Here is an 18,859-nt window from a genome sequence, read left to right as displayed (position 1 = left end):
AAATTTTGTGAGAGAATCATTTGATATTTGACGATTGACAAGGTAAGTGATAATTTTATTATATTGCAATATTTTTTAAAGAAAATATTTTCTTAATGGTATACTGAATCATATCTAATTTTCTTCAGTATATCATTAAAAATATTTAGCAATTATTTTACTCTTTCATTTTTTAATGAGTAAATGTTAAATATTAGATGCAGTATGGTCTGGACTATATGTTTTAATAAACTTCTTATCGGAATCATAAAAATTATATTGGTGTTATTGAAATGTAGAGTAAAATGATTTAAAGAATCTATTCAACACTATATTAGTGCCATACATAATTTACCAATATATATAATATACAAAAAGTGTCAATAAAAATGTGGATTTTTTATAGATAATTTATATAATCAATAGAAATATTCACCATTTATGTTACTCCAATATTCATCATTTTTGCAATCTTCTCTTCAGAAGATTTATTTATACTAATGATAAAATTATAATTATATAAAAAAAAAAAAAACTAATAATAACAATAACTATTATTATTTATTATCTGTATAGTTCTATTCATAGATAAGTAAACATTCTATTCTATTCTATCTATTTATTTAAATAACATCAGATCGTATTAAATTCGAAAAGTATTAATATTAATACTTTTTCGAATTTAATACAATCTGTTCTTTAAATAAATAGAACTATACATATAATAAATAATAATAGTTATTGTTATTATTAGTTTTCTTAAATTTTATTTTTTAAATTTTTATTTTTTTAAATTTTGTTTACTCAGTTTGCCAACATATAAATAATATACAAACACACATACATAATGAAGTTAACAGTCAAATAAACAAAACTTCAAATTAACTGAAAGTTGTAAAAAATAATAAAAATAACTATAATAATATAAAAATATTTGATACCGCTGCATAAATAATCGACATTCAATTTTTATAATAATAATTAATAATGAATAATAATAATGAATAATTCGTTTACCAGATGCCATTTTAATATTATGTGCAAATGTGTGTAAATGATGAATAGACGCCATGATACATACACATACTCGTATATAAACTTTATGTATTATGTATCAAACCAAATTAAGGTTATGTTTTGTGTTTTCAAATGCTGCTGTTTATAAAAATTATAAATAATGTTAATGTGCAATTTGAAATTATTAGTGATGTTGGATTTTCGATAACCAACAAAAAATGGAACAATCTAGAACCGCAGAGTGGTATGTTACATGCTTTATTACGATACTTAATTATTCTAATTGTCAAAACCGGTTTAGTAGAGGTTATATGTGTTATGTATATATTTTCAAGACTTTCTTTCAATTTATATTTATTTAAAGTTAGCATATAAAAATAAATCATATCATGCGACGCATTTTCAATTTACCTTTATTTGCAAAATTATTGTTTGGTAACGAATTTTCCATTGCCGTTTACAAAATTGTTTACAAAAAACGTTTGTAATAACATTTGCGCCATTATTATGTAAATATAATGTATGAACTAGTCTTGAATATGTGTATGTTTTATGTTAATATTATACGTAACAAAGACATGATTCATTATTGTACTATGAAAATCGTTGCAAAATAATATATCGTTGTATTAGTACGTATATGTTGACTTTAAAAATCATAAGTGAGTTATTCCCCATCACGCCCGCACATAAACAAAATATTCTGCATCGTATCAGATCTTTATTAATTTCAATAACTGTGTTAAAAATAGTTTTAAGTTACAGTTAAATTTATTTATATTTGGTTAAGTGTATCTAATCAAATACCGGCAATTTTAAATACAAAGTGTCTAATAATAGGATAGGATTCATAAAGTATTGTAAGTTTATGACTCATATTTTTAATTACATTTTCATGAATAATAGATTATAGAAATATCTTGAGCCTATTGTTTTAGGTACGTTTTACATTGATACCATACTCTATTTTTAATGTATTTTAGTGTAATTAATTGGCATTTCAGTATCTGAAACTTTTATTAACTTTTTAAATATAATATTTGGTATTAATAATATTTGGCCGCAGTTGAAGGAGCGAACTTAATCTTTGCAATGGTAGCTTCATTTGCATGCAAACCATTTTCAAAATTGTATGTTTAAATTGTGAAAATATTTCTATTATCAATTATTAACAAAGTCGCGAAATATATAACATATATTCTTTTAATCGTTATATATATATTACCAAACTACACTAACAATGAGATCAAATATTCCTACTTATTATTTATCATTTCAATTTTTAATTGAATTGTGGCAATATAAATTTCACAAGGATAAGAAATTTCTAAATGTTACAGTTTTATGTAAAATATTATGTTATTTACAGTAAATTTATGAATAAGATGGCATCGTGCCCAATCGTGCCTTAAGGCAATTTGCTGGAACTTCCCGTACCGTAACGAAATGATCGAGTAGTATTAAATGTTTTCAAATAGATAATTATAAATAAATACTGTAACATTGTCTAATATTTATAAGAATTATATAATCTGAATTGCAAAGTTAAAAATATTTATTTGAAGTATATAAGTGAGCTTTAGAACTTTAGCCAGAATTAAAATTAAAATCTGAATTATTTTAGATATACAAAAAAAAATAATTTCAAAATATTTTTTTTCCAAAAGCATTTGTTTCGTCAACACAAGCAAATTTTCAAATCGGATGCTTAGTTTTTTTCACATTTAGCACCTTATCTCCGTAACGATGTGACTAGTTTTTGCCTTTGCCAAAAACTTGTCAGTACATCTACCTATCAATAGAAATCGAATGCTTTTTGAACCATTCAAATTAGTTGATCCGTGTGCCCGAAAACGTGGACGATAAATCCATATATGTGTATCCATACATACACACACATCTTTTTCTAAGGTATGCCAAAATGTTCAGAAAACTCTTGAACGTGAAGATATGCAAAAATTTTCATTTTCGATTTTTTGCCCATTACTATAACTTACCCCACGGGAATTTAAAAATATTGAGAATAAATATAGAATAACAAAAGAACCTCTTAATATGTTTTTTCTTGATCTGGAACCAAATAGAAATAACAAAAATTTATAATATTTACAAATTATTCAATTGCATAATACGCGTCGAACCTCCAAGAAAGTCTAACAACATAATACAATGCACTAGCTGTCAACTCTTTAATCACACCAAAAAATACTGCAATAGAAATATGTTTGTCCTATAATTCCGGTTTAAAATGATGTTGATATTTTTTTTCAAAAGATGATGGTCAATAATATAGTAGTACTATATTATTGCATTATTTTTAAACTTATTGTGGAAGAAGGAAAATCTCACTACTAAATATTTCTCAAAAATATGTTAAATAGCTAATTTAATGTTTTTTCGGTCTCTTGAGTCATTCTAGATCGTTTGGAACCAAAATTGGAAAAAGCATGTTTCAAATTTTGACTTTTCGTCAACGTTTTCTAAACCGATTTTAAACATTTGAAGTCTCTCTATGGAACTCGATAAGAATCGTAAGGATTCGCGTTGACTATTTTTGCTCGGCCATCGGCCAAACTTTTTCTTAATAATTTGCAGGAATATTTCAATTTTTCATCCAAGGTTAGCAAAAAATTTTGAAACAATTTTGAAAAATTAAAAAACGTTCGAAAGTCAGCAGTTAGCCTTTTCTTTGTTCATTTCATTTCTTCGTTAATTTTTTTGTTTTATGATGACAAAGTTCTTGAATTTTACGAACATCCTAAAATATTTTGAGCCTACAAAAAAGGTTTAATTATAAGAATTAATTAAAGTTTGTAATAATGTGTTGGAACAAAATTTCAAACTTCTATCGTGCCATTTTTAAAAGTTGCTATATATTAATTCATATTGAATATTAACTTCCCGTAGGGTAAGTTATAGTAATCGCAAAAAATCGAAAATGGAATTTTTTATATATCTTTAGGTTTTAAAGGTTTCTAAATATTTTGGCATACCTTAAAACATGGATGTATGTGTGTGTGCGGATACAAATTTTCGTCAAAAAACATTCGATTTGCATTGATAAGGAGACGTGCTGATTAGTTTTTAGCGAAAGAAGGTCTAGCCGTTCCGAAGATACAGGGCAAAAAGTGCCAAAACGGAAACTCAGTTTTTAAGAGAACGGATTTTACTTGTATTGACAAGATAAAAAACTAAGTAAATTTTTGGGAAGGCAGGTCTAGCGATTATGGACTCTCAATAAAAATAAGTTTAAAAAATGCCTTTTGGCGGTCCAAAAGGATCATAAGACATATGCGAATCAAATTATTAGATATTTTGTAGAGATTTTCATAATATGTACATATTTTGTGTAAATTTTATTGGGTTCCGTACCAAGATTTTTAATTTTGATGTTTATTTATATAGTTTAAACAAATGTTTGTATGGAATAACCGGTTTGGATAATTTAAAAAACATTCGATTCGTATTGTTAAGGAGACGTACTGATTAGTTTTTGGCGAAGGCAGGTCTACACGTTCCGAATATACGGGGCAAAAAGTGCCAAAAACGGTAACTCAGTTTTTAAGCGCGTTTAAGGCGTCCGATTTTAATAATTCAAAAAACATTTTACTTGTATTGACAAGATGAAGAACTGATTAAATTTTTGGGAAGGCAGGTCTAGCGGTTATGGACTTTCAATAAAAATAAGTCAAAAATATGTCATTTGGCGGTCAAACATGTTTATTGGACTTATACACATCAAATTATCAAATATTTCATAGAGAATGACATAATTACACATTTTGTGTATTTTTTTCTGGGTTCCGTACGAAGATTTTTAATTACGGTACGGGAAGTTCCAGCAATTTGCCTTAAGGCACGATGTCATGCACCCCACTAGTTCATATTATATTTACCCATTTCGGGAAATTTATGCAACTTGCTTTAGGAAAAATGCCCCTAACTCAAAAATTCTCCCAATCGTGATAATTGGATACGATAATTATCGAAAGCGATTGGTTAAATCGACAATTTATATCCAGGCAAATAGTTAATAATAATATATTTTGAATATGTGTAATAAATGGAGTTTCGAACATATATATTTGCCTGGAATTAGCCACTCTATATATGTGTGTGGTTTAATTTAAAAACGTTTGATATTGCACGTTGTTTTATGGCGTCAAATCACGCATGAAAATGCTTTGTCTACGTCACGTAATGCGGTGACGTCTTTTATATAAATCCATAAATAACCGAAACGATGATTTTTCTAGTTGTTATGAAATCTCTGTTATATTTTTCAATGAAATATCTACTCGACGATTATTTTTATTATACGTTTCCTATACACCCAAGTTGTGCTTTTGGAATAAAGAAAATATATAAATAAGGTATCTAATAGTCGGGTGACTTTATTTGCTTGTTGGCTGTAAAACGATTTCCATTGTAACTTTTTATTATTTGGCGAAATTGTTTAAATTTGTATGTACTAATGTGTAGAAAAATGATTTATAATGATTTTTTTTTCTCAAAAATGAATAATCAAAAAAGTCTCTGTTATCTGCTTTAAGAGCAAATGTATTGTGATTTTTTAAGTCGCAATATAATATATAAATAATTATATAGCATTGAAAAAGTCACGTCGCCGATTTTATTGCTTAAGAAATTAAGCGTAAATCTAGTATTATGCCATTAAATACTTACCATATTCAAACCAATCTTCGATTTTTTATCTGTTTAGATGTTTAACTACTGTTAATCACAAAAATTGCTTGACCAATAGTTGCCAAATATTAATAAATGCTATTTTCAATTGATATTCTTGAATATATTAAATTTTTTAAATCTAATAATTTTTAAAGTGTTAATGTTGCGCAAAAGCAGCTCGGCTGATCTCTATAATTGTTTGAAAGTATGATAATCATATCTAAACGGACCAAAATTGATGGAAATTTTTAAAAAGAAACTATGCACGGTCTTTGGTGACGCAATTTACTATTGTAATTGGTATCTTTTAAAAATTTTAAGTCATCTTTGAGTTTCAAAATTGGAATTTGAAAATAGTTGGACAATTAATTATATCTGTTTGTAAGACGAAATAATTTTATTACAACGATTATCATATAAAATCGGTGAATTCTAACGATAATTTGAGTCTGTGCATTTTTAAAAAAGGGATAATTAACTGATTCCCAAATAATCCTTCAAACAAATTGTTAATTTTTTAAAATTGAATCTAGATTTTTGAACTTTCTGTAAGGTAAGTTATAGCAATCGCAAAAAAATCGAAAATGAAAATTTTTATATATTTTTACGTTTCAAAGGTTTTTGAACATTTTGGCATACTTTAGAAAAAATAAATGTAGGTGTGTGTGTGGATACAAATTTTCGTCGACGATTTTGGGAACACCGATCAACCGATTTGAATAATTCAAAAAACATTCGATTCGTATTGATAAGGAGACGTGCTAGTTTTTGCCAAAGGCAGGTCTAGCCGTTCCGAAGATACGGGGCAAAAAGTGCCAAAAATGTTAACTCAGTTTTTAAAAGAACGAAGCGTCCGATTTTAATAATTTAACAAACATTTTACTTGTATTGACAAGATGAAGAACTGATTAAATCTTTGGGAAGGCAGGTCTAGCGGTTTCGGAGATCTAGCTAAAAAAGTTTTAAAAAGTACCGTTTGGCGATTAGACATATGCACATCAAACTATTAGATATTTAATAAATAGATAAGAGATTTCAACAATAAGTATACATTTTGCTCACATTCTTATGGGCTCTGTACCAATGTTTATCTGTTAGACTCGACGCGGCGCTTACGCGCTTCGATATTTCGTCTCTATGCAGTACGAAATAAAGAAAGTCTTTCTTTTTCAAAAAAAGTAAATTTTTGTCAAAAATATAGTTTTTCAAAAATCTAATTTTTTCGAAGTGAAATTTTTTCATGAATGTTAATCTTTAAAAAAAAAAATTTTTAATACGAGAAGTTTCAGCAATTTGCCTACGATGCCATGCGCCCGAAATTTAAAACCGAATTTGAGAAAAGTTGGACAAATAAAACGAAACAATTTTATTACGACTATTATCATATAAAATCGGTGAATCCTAACAATAATCGAGATTGTTTGATTTTTCAAAAAAGGAATAATTAAATGATTCCCAAATGATCCTTTAAACTAATTGTTAATTTTTAAAATTGAATTTAGAATTTAAATTGTGACGAAACATGTCTACCACTGAAAATTATTCCACACAGACATCATACAAATTGATTTAGGCGTTTCTGAGAAATGTGGCCAGAAAGCACGCACACCTTTTCGAAATTGGTCAGAATGACTTTACAAATGAGGAAGACATAAAACTTGCGATATAAATATTTTGGGCCAAAACGATAACTTCGGGTTATTTTCGATACACGTAAGGAAATAGTTCCTTCGTTTAAGGAGTTTACCTTTTGGAGGTTCTATTCTATTTTATTTAATGTATGGAAGTCGTAGCAATTGGAAGAAAATCGCAAAGTAATTATATTTTTTTATTTATTAGGCCCGAAACGAATTATCTTGAAGATTTTTCATTAGTGGCTGAGTTGTTCTATATATTAAAGCGAAAGGTCATATCGCATTAGTTTTGCGGTAGAATGCTAAATCCACAAAACAGTATCACTTTTGAAATAAATGATTAATTATTTCAGAACACGATATATTACATGATTACGTCATAGAGTTTGGATTTCATTTTTACAGTCTATCTTTATCTTATTATTGCAATACAAGAACATGTTTATTAATACGGAATGTGTCATGCAACACAGTTTTCGGTATATGCCGTTTGTATTATCGTCTTGTTATTTACATTTGTTATTACTTATATAATATCATACTTATATAGGAAGAATATTATATATATATATATATATATATATATATATATATATTCATACATTTTCGAATTTTATTGCTCCCAGGGGCTTAAATTCTTCCAAATTGATAAAAAAAATTCTATAAAAGTTTTAGCTCTTAATATTAATCTTTAGATAGTGCGCTATTCAATCAAAGCTTCATATGGAAATAGCATTTTATAATTTGTTTTGTAGAGCGTCAAATTTTGGATGAAACTCATTCATTTGTTGGCTAATTGTAATTAATATCTAAAAAACATTTTTATAATTTTTGAAAATTTTCTCATATTTCCATATAAAACTTTGATTGAATTGCGCACTATCAAAAAGACAACATTAAGAGCTAAAACTTATAGAGGATTTTTTTATCAATTTGGAAGCATTTGAGCTCCTGGGAGCAAGGAAATTCGAAAATGTCTATATTAAGGGCCACTCTAATATATGTATATATATATATATATATATATATATATATACTAACATACCCGGCCACGCGTTGCTGCGGCTTATTTTAAATTCACCTCATTAAAATTTGAATCCGTTTGACAACCAACATTTCATTCACTTTTTTATAAAAAATTATATCTATCAAAAAATAAACTAGTGGGGCGCATGGCATCGTGCCTTAAGGCAAATTGCTGGAACTTCCCGTACCAAAAATTATTATTTTTTTTAAAAGATTAGCATTTTTGAAAAAAAATTACTCTGAAAAAATTAGATTTTTGAAAAACTATAAATTTTTGACAAAAATTTTGAAGAAAAATTTATTTTGAAATATTTTGGAAATTCTGAACTTTTTTTCAAAGCAATCGTACTGCTTTAACTGCATAGAGACGAAATATCGAAGCGCGTAAGCGCCACGCCGCCGTCTAACGGATAAACATTGGTACGGAACCCATAGGAATGTAAACAAAATTTATACTTATTGTTAAAATCTCTATAAAATGTCTGATAATTTGATTTGCATATGTCTAATGATCATTTTTGACCGCCAGATAGCATTTTTTTCCTATTTTCCTTACTAACTTTAATATTTTCTATGATATGCTATATAACTCTTTAACCAGAAATATCTGATTTTTAACATTTATCGGTTTCACTATATTTTTTTCAAATTTACGTTTGTCAAATGAATTACTTGTTTGATTATAATATAAATTTCCGACTACAAATTGATATTCATACTATCCCTGGGACTATCATGGATAAGATTTTGTAAAATCCGAGACCTCTATTGAATGTGTGATTTTTGGCACTTTTATTTTTTAAATTTTCAAAATTATTGTACATCAATCACTTTGAAATGATTGATGATTAATTATCGAAACTATAATTTTTATACTATAAGTTCACGTTTTTGAGCGTTTTGGTATACCTAAAAAATGGATGTGTGTGTGTATGTGTGGAGACAATTTTTTAACAGTTTTTAAGAGAACGGATAACCGATTTGAATGATCCAAAAAACATTCGATTCGTAATGATGGGGAAAAATGCTGATTTTTGGCGAAGGCACTCCAGCCGTCTGGGAGATAGGGAGATAAATGTGCAAAAAATAGAGGTTTTTGAGAGAACTAAGCATTCGATTTGAATGATTTGAAAAACTTTATGCTAAACGATACGATTGCTTTTGGGGAAACATATTTCATTTTATTTTATTTTATTTTATTTTAATTTTCTAAACAATTTTTTTTTAATCTTGAAAAATAATTCGGATTTTAATTCCTCGAATATTTCTTTAAGGTACGGGAAGTTCTAGCAATTTACCTTAGGGCACGATGCCATACACCACTAGATATTTTTTTAAATGAACGGCTCAATTATATGTTGATTTAATTGCTTTTTTCATCATCCTTTGTAGGGTCTTTATGTTTTTGTTGGTGGTCTGACTCCAAATAGTAATGCCGTACACAAAATCGGCATTATGTGAGATTTTGATATTAACTTCTTGTTTTTAGTATCATGATGGTGCAATCTTCTTTAGACCCCCGAGAGGGCTGTAAAATTTTCATTCATTTTTTCAATTTGAATATTGAATTACGTATTGCTTGCATTGATTATTGGTTATATTATTAAATTTGCTTGAAAATATTTATTATAATATTTTTCTAATAGTATGATTTAACTTATGGGGCACATGGCGTCGTGTCTCAAGGCAAATTGTTGGAACTTTCCGTATCAATTTTTTTTAAATGATAAACATTTTTGACAAAAATTTACTTTTTTAGATAAAAATAGACTTTTTGAAAATGAAATGTTTTCTTTATTTTGGAATATTTTGGAAATTCTGAATCGACGAAAATTTGTATCCGCACACACACACATACATTTTTTCTAATGTATGCCAAAATGATCAGAAACCTCTGAAACGTAAAGATATACAAAAATTTCCATTTTCAATTTTTTTGCGATTACTATAACTTACCCTACGGGAAGTTAATAATTTATTATCCTAATTTAACCTTATTAGCAAAATTGACAATTTTTTAATTCTCAATATATGGATGACTGACATAGATTGTCAGTCAAAATTTTATTCAGCTTTTCTTTTCAGCAAGATGACAGAGTCATTATGAAACATGAAGCACATTGTCCAGTTAAAATTGGCTCCTTTGATTTTTTGCTTTCGCACTTGATCAAATACCATTATCAAGCATTTTATCCATAATTATCTTGATCGGAAACCTGGTAGCTCGGTACCAGGACGTACCAACCTTTCATTCTCCCACGCGCCTTGCTGTGTATTCGTTCAGAACCGCATTATATCTGCTATTCAGTCCCACTTGTAAACTGGATATATTGTTTATTCGTTCTCCAACTTAAACGCACTGCATCAGCAAAATTAATTTTCAAAGACCGAATCGGTATTAATATGATTTTCTCTTTTCATTACATTAAATTTCGGTTTTCGATATCGTTTTCCTATATTCGAGTTGCATAGACTTTCTATGTCCGCTTTTAGCGTATTGAGATGTTTGAATGTGTAATAGATATTTTGACCTTTTCAGTAAAAATATTTTGGGTTTCGTACAGGGATTGTATCAAACACAGTGAATTTTTTTTTATTATTTTTATTTTTAAAAATTCCTGTTAGTAAACGTAATCATTTCGTGAATTCTCTCTCTGTATTTATTAAATTTAGCATCCAATTCGATGTATTAAAAGATGGATTAATATGGATAATTAGAAGCAATTTATACCAGAAACAACCTAATCTATAACATTTTTATATGAATTTTTATTTAACTTCGAACACTAAAGCATAACGACAATTACAAGAATTTACAGTTTGATTTGTGTAATAATAAATTAATATTGATAATCAAACACAATTCATTATTTTGTCAAGAGAATTAGATTTTTTTTTAACTTTTATAATAGTAGGCTAATTTGACAAACTATACGAGGTCTGTTCAAAAAGTACCCGGAATTTTCGTTTTTTCAAAAAAATATTTATTTATTCGTCTACATTAATGTGGTCCCCTTCAAAGTAGTCCCCCCCATATATAATACACTTATGCCAGCGTTTTTTCCAATTTTCGAAGCACCCTTGATATTCACTTTTTGATATGTTCTTGAGCACTCTCAGCGATTTTCTTCAATCGAGGAAAACCGCCGTCCTTTCATGGGTCTCTTCAACTTTGGGAATAGGAAAAAGTCACACGGAGCCATATCTGGTGAATTTTTGCACTTTGCAACACTTTATTTCATTTTTTACGCAAAATTTAATACAAATTCTTTGACTTTTCAATTCTTCCATTGTAAAAATCGCCGAGCTCAGAAAAACACGTCGAACCTTAGCGACTACCACAGACAAAGTAAACAGTGAATATAGCTGAAAATTTCATCATACTTTAGGGGCATGTATACCAACACAATAAAAAAAAATTTTGACAATCAGACACTCCAGACCCGCGAAATTTAATTATTAGTAATTCCGGGTACTTTTTGAACACACCTCGTACACAAAAAAGCTTTTTGCACTGGCATCCATCCAGTCATCAAAAATAACTAGTGGGGTGCATGGCATCATGCCTTAAGGCAAATTGCTGGAACTTCCCGTGCCGTAATTAAAAATCTTTGTATGAAACTCAAAAAAAAAAAAAAAAAAAATGTGTACACATTATTAAAATCTCTATAAAAAGACCACTAAACATTTTTGACCGCAAAATTACATTTTTTTAACTTAATTTTATTAATTAATACAAGTAAAATGTTTTTTGAATTATTAAAATCGGACGTTCCGTTCTCTTTAAAACTGAGTTACCGTTTTTGGCACTTTTTGTCCCGTATCTTCGGAACGGCTAGACCTGCATTCGCCAAAAACTAATCAGCACGTCTCCTTATCAATGCGAATCGAATGTTTTTTGAATTATTCAAATCGGTTGATCGGTGTTCCCGAAATCGTCGACGAAAATTTGAATCCGCACACACACACACTCACATACACACATACGCACATACACATACATCCATTTTTTCTAAGGTATGCCAAAATGTTCAAAAACTTTTGAAACGTAAAGATATATACAAATTTTCATTTTCGATTTTTTTGCGATTACTATAACTTACTCTTTGGGAAGTAAAAAACATAGATATCTTTTAATAAATTTTCCATGCGTTTTGGGTTCCAGTTTCTCTCTTCTTGAGAGGATAAACAAAACAGAATATTCAAAAAAATAAATAACTACACCTTGATAAATATATGATTTTCAGCCTTATTTACAAAAAAGAATTATATATTTAATTTGAGAAACCAAACTAAAATCGAATATAAACAACAACGACGTTGAATTGTGTGAATCAATATTTGTTACATATACATATACAATTGTTGAAATTATAATAATTTATAATAACTTTTTATAATAATTTTGATGTGAGTTAAAATCTACAGGGCAATACATCAAATAAAAATTGAATTGAATTGGTTTTGACTAACTATAAGACAATTGACAAGATCAAAATTTAAAAGCTAATTTTAAAGCTGAAAAAAGCCTTATAAATTTTAATTCCATCAAAAATACCATGAAGGTAGATTTTACATTAAATCTCTCGACTTATTCAAATTGCACAAATAATACATATAATTTTCCTGTGTTTTATCAGCCAAAGTTTCTTACCCTGGTCAACCCCTGTTTTAGTGCCTTAGGTTTCTCTTTCCATCGCGCCCCCTGCAGGTTGCTAACTCATGGCCGACGCAGTAGTCCACGAAGCCCCAAACGGGCTTGATGTGTCGAACTTTTTCGAATTGGTTTCCACTGATGACAATCTACAAAATATGGATGCTTGCTTTACCGCTTTCGACAAAGATAAGTAAGTGGAGTTTTTTTTATTTGAAACACTTTTATAAAGTTTAATTATCTACAGTATATTTAAATATATTTAGATAGTATTTTTATATTTTGTCAGTTTGCAATAATTAGTGTTATAATTGTTTTAATTTTGTATTGATTCTATTCCAACTAGGGAATGCAATACCAATAAAAAATTTCAATACCGGTATTTCGGTAATTTCTCATTTTAAAACTGGTAATACTATTTTCAGTACAAATAGAAAAATTATATATACAACTACAACTATATACAACTAAACAATAAAAAAACAATAAGTTTTTTTAATAATAATTTAACAAAATTATGTCCAATTTATTTAACTTAACAGTATCGAGTATATTGAGTACTTTACACCAAAATCAAACCTAGAGTAAGGAAGACCAAATAAATTGTATTGTTTGTAATTTAATTGTAACATTTGATGTGTTAAATCAGCATAATTTCCAATATTTTAAAGACTTTAAAAGACTAAGTTTTCTATACTAATCTAAGATACGATACTTTATCAAGTTGAATAATAACATCCTTTAATTGTTGAGTATCTTTACAAAGCAATATAATATTATTTTCAAACTGCGGTTGTTTTACGAAAAATAATATTAAAAAAAATTACACGGTCATAATCTTTATTTTGTGAGTATTTATGATAAAAAATATTTTGGCGCTTTGGCGTTACATTTTTACATAACATTAAATAAAGATCATTATTTATTAATTAGATTCTATTTACTTAGAAAAGATACGAAGCCCTTTGGAAAGCAACTAATATTTAGTTTAATGACGAGTCGACATAATATTTTGATATTTGTTTATACTATAGAACCACTAAATAATATATCTGTTTAAGCGATTATGGAATTTAAAGATAAATTTATTCCGAGAAATTTAAACTCGAGTGTGATCTCGTATATACGAGTATATATATATATATATATATATATATATATATATATATATATATATATATATATTGAATGGTAGAATCTTGGATTTGTGTATATTTTGTAGAGTTTCGAACAAGAATCCAAAAATAATACAAAATAAAAAACAAGAAAAGTTTTTAATAAACAATTTCTTTATTTAATTATTTGTTTACTGTCGACGTTTCGGAACTAGGTACTAGGTACTATGTCCTGAAGATGGAACGTACCTAGTTCCGAAACGTCGACAGTAAACAAATAATTAAATAAAGAAATTGTTTATTAAAAACTTTTCTTGTTTTTTATTTTGTATTATTTTGGATTCTTGTTCTAAACTCTACAAATATATATATATATATATATATATATATATACGTATATATATATATATATATATATATCAACTAGCACTTATGTAAAAATACCGAAAATACTGATATTTTTAGGATAAATACCGGTATTAATACCGCCAAAAAAACGGGCGGTATACCGGTATACCGGTATACTGGTATACCGGTATTGCATTCCCTAATTCCAACCAGTTAACTGTGTGCGCAGTTTTGTGTAAAGGTAAATTGTTGTTTTAAGATAATTTGCCACTTACAACCATTTATTTTATACCGGCTTAGCCTCAAAATATTTTTCGAAATTTGATTTTTTAATTTGAAATTTGAGAATGTTTTTTTTTAATTGCAATCTAAATAGCCAATGATCAGGAATTCGTATGCATGACGAGTGAACTTGTTAATGCACAAAATTCTGCCACTTCTCCAGGATGGGTATACACTGCCAATCTTAGTTAACTAGCTAAATAGCAAACATTTATTGCTTTAGTTTAAATTATCAAATCAATGTAAGGACATAAACAAAATTATTTAAAATTTGGTAAGTTATAGAACATATTTAATGGGTAAATTTGAGCATTAGTAACTTTTATGGCTAGTTAACAAATAAATTAACAAAAACATAAAGGTATTGTATACATCATGTGTATATTGAATTAAAAAAATATACTTCTTAAATATGCTCAATATTTGTTAATTTTATAATTTTTTTCTATCTATATAGATGTGAATTTTAATATTTTGTGACGTGTTATTGCAATTATAATAAATTAAATCAATCAATTATCATTGCATTATCCTCAATAATATAGTTTCTGGTTTACAGTGATGGTCGATTAAGCTTGGATGAGTTTGGTCTTATATGCCGAGCCTTGTTCAGGAACGAACGTGGCCAAGTATACCATGTGAAACCAGAACAACTGCAACAGATGTTTGCAGTTTTTTGACTCTAATGGTGATGGCTTTTTGGATAAAACGGAATTCCAGTTCTGCTGGAATCATTGGATCAAAGTGGTCAGATATTAAATTTTTAAGTAGACAAATATTACATTTTAGTGTTAGAAATGTATGGTTGAATATATTCTATAAGCGATTTTGCACACATTTTATTTGTGGTCAATGGTCTCTGTATCGCATAAATATTTTTTTAGAAGCATATCTATTAGATATATTTATCTGGTAGAAAACAATTAAATTGTACAAAAACAATAAAAATTATAATTATTTAGCAATTGCACTGGTCAATTTGCATCAATGCAAACTATCATCCTCATCTTTCTTGGAGCATTTTTCACATTTTTTAGTGTACCCCAGTAACTGCCATCATTGTCATTATAGTAGAGATGTGAAATATTTACATAGTCAAATTAGTGTCTTTGAGAAAAGTAGATGATGGTTCCGGTTATATAAGATCTTTGATAATAATCTATTCAGGTACTGATATAATAGACAGGATTCAGTTCTGGATTTTTAGCGCTGAGTATTTCTATTATCACTCAATTTTACTTTCGGTCTCAACACAGAATAGAATATTTTTATTATCTTTAAATTTTGCTTTGGGTTTTAGAGCTTTGTGGGGCTATATTGATATTTTATGCACCAGCTTCCAAAGCAACTTACACCTTGGGCAGGTGAGATAGTCTGGAACTCAACTCAGAGAAAATCAATGTGGAAGATATTTAAATGTTCTTTGGCGTATCAAAGTAATATTGATAATATAATATAATTATATTGATTCATAAAGGTATTTTTAAGGAATTTTGTTATTCGTTCACCAAAGTCCAATAGAATTCGCAGCGAGATTTTAGATACACCATTAATTATTTACTAATCTTACCATTATATTCCAAGACTTATAATTTAGAATCCGAAGACGAAAATAAGATTCCGTCTATGGTCTTTGCAACCAAGACTACTTTTGATTTATTGGGTAGGACTGAACAGACCATCTAATCATACTCCAAAGCAAATAATACACTTTAGCAATTATTTAAAGATTTTAAGATCTACCTAAAACTTAAAGAATTTAAACTTAAAGATTTTTGTTGAGGTTTTGTTTAATTTTAATGTTGAATTTTTAAATCGATATTTACCAAAGCATTTTGTTTGTAGATTGTTCGTCCAGTGAGTGTTTTTCTAGTGGTAGATGTTCAGAACGATTTTATCTCTGGAACATTAAATATTAGCAATTGCAGTGCACAACAAAATGGTCATGAGGTATGTGATTTTAATGTCAGAATCGTAAAACAATAATATTAATTTATTTCTAATATAAATAAAGAAAATAATACAAATATATTATAATATTTTTAGCAAGTCAAGTTTTGATTATTATTTTTTATTAGTTGTAGTAACTACAAGGTTTATTAATATGTTTCTTATAATTTTACAGGTGATCGAACCTATTAATAAGTTATTGGATTCTGTTGAATTTGATGCAGTAGTGTACTCTTTAGATTGGCATCCTAGTGATCATGTTTCTTTTATTGATAATTTGCCTCAGAGAGAACTTCATGACTCGAGTCCAGTAAGTAAAAAATTTAGAATATCGTGATTATGAAATATCAGTAACTATTTTTTTATGTTCCTCTTCTGAAATGAAATATGTTGTTATATAATTAATAAAGTTTAATATCTTCTTCATTTAGTATAATAATTTTTCGACCCATATACATATTTTAAAGAAATCTTGTAAAAATAGAATTATGAGCAGAAAAATTATGAATCAAATTTTTTTTCAAATTTTAAGTATGAATATTACTTAAATTTTAGGTTTCAGTTGAACAGGCGCAGGTATATGACACTGTGGTTTTTGCCGGACCCCCTCCAATGAAACAAAGATTATGGCCAAGACATTGTGTCCAGGACTCCTGGGGATCTGAACTACATGAGGATTTAAAAGTTAGTGTAAAATATTATGTATTATATCACTTGCTAATATAAAAAAATATATAACATGTAATTATATTTTTATTCATCATTAAATGAAAATTATTTCAATCATTAGAACATTCTCTGTTTGCAGGTAGTAGAAAATGCAGTGAAAGTGTACAAAGGAACAAATCCAGAAGTAGACTCGTACTCAGTTTTTTGGGACAATAAGCGTATGGCGCATACAACTTTATGTGCTGAATTAAGAGCTCGGTCTGCTACTGATCTTTATGTGTGTGGTTTGGCTTATGATGTCTGTGTTGGGGCAACTGCAGCTGATGCTATATCCGTTGGCTACAGGTAAAATAAAAATTTATGGAAATCATAACAATGTATGAAACATTTTCAGTCTGTCATATATTGTATGTGTTTTCAACATAGCAGGATTATATATAATTTCAAACTATTAATTTGCTTGAATTAACTATTTTTTTGTTGCATATGCATGAGTTTAGTCTTAGTTTGACTTTAATAAAATGCACATTAATGTGAAGTTTTTCCTAATATTTAATCATCTTTAATGAGGAAAGTTGAACATGAGATCAAATGCATATAATGCAATACAATCAAAAGAGCGTGCTGTATAAGATAACATCTACATATAAATAATTATAGTTATGCTATTCTATTTATAGATATAATTCAAATGTTGTATAATATATCTTTTATATTTCTAGAACTATAATTGTAGAAGATTGTTGTCGTGGTGTGGATTTAGCTGATATTGAAAAAACTCGTAGAACAATAATAAATGGCCACGGTGTTATAGTATCATCATCACAAGTAAGAAAAATAATTACAATAGTACAATCAAAGCAGTAGTTAATAAATATTTAGATTTTCAAATGTGCTTCTTGTATTAGTATTATGATATATTTTATTTATGCTAGAAGTTTATTTGTTAATTTTAGTTATTTTTGATACTTTGAATTAAAAAGAAAAAAATATTTTAAAGGTGAAGGCAATGGTGGATGGACGTGATAGGAGGCCTGAACTAGGTTTCAAATTGGCAATGGAATTGAAGTCTACAGTTGCTGATAATTTAAGCAAAGAAAAAGATGAAAAAGATGTCATTTAAATTTTCTAAATTTTTTATAAATTTTTTGGATTAATTATATTTTTAATTTTCTAAACCAAAAGTTATACTTTATAATAGAATATAAATAGATTTTTATGTTTTAGTTTTCCTTTTTATGTTTAGAATTTCCTTTAAATGATGACCTAAATGTACCTTGCAAATATGTCCATGATATTACATATTATACCTAAAGTATCATAGATTTTGCTTTTTATTTTATTTAAGCTAAACAACTTATGCGTTTTTAAAAAAGAAAAAACTGATCACCCATGACATTATTTAAATGTTTTATATGATTTGTATAATCAACTATTTTTATTAAAAATAAAATATAATTTTTGATATCCTTTTTTAATTTAGAGTTTAACTCAAG

At 27.7% G+C, this 18,859-nt stretch overlaps 1 pseudogene; it reads left to right on the top strand.

Moving 5' to 3' along the window:
• Nucleotides 1-1,758: 1,758 nt before the first annotated feature.
• Nucleotides 1,759-18,486, top strand: LOC113367049 (annotated as a pseudogene).
• The last annotated feature ends 373 nt before the right edge of the window (nt 18,487-18,859 follow it).

The sequence above is a fragment of the Ctenocephalides felis genome, unplaced genomic scaffold (genome assembly GCF_003426905.1).
Source record: "Ctenocephalides felis isolate EL2017-DRISC unplaced genomic scaffold, ASM342690v1 CF-g0.4_SCAFFOLD_01170, whole genome shotgun sequence".
In the NCBI taxonomy this organism is placed as follows: Eukaryota; Metazoa; Arthropoda; class Insecta; order Siphonaptera; family Pulicidae; genus Ctenocephalides; species Ctenocephalides felis.
The sequence above is the reverse complement of the archived record's forward strand: the minus strand, read 5'-3'. Positions and strand labels throughout refer to the sequence as shown.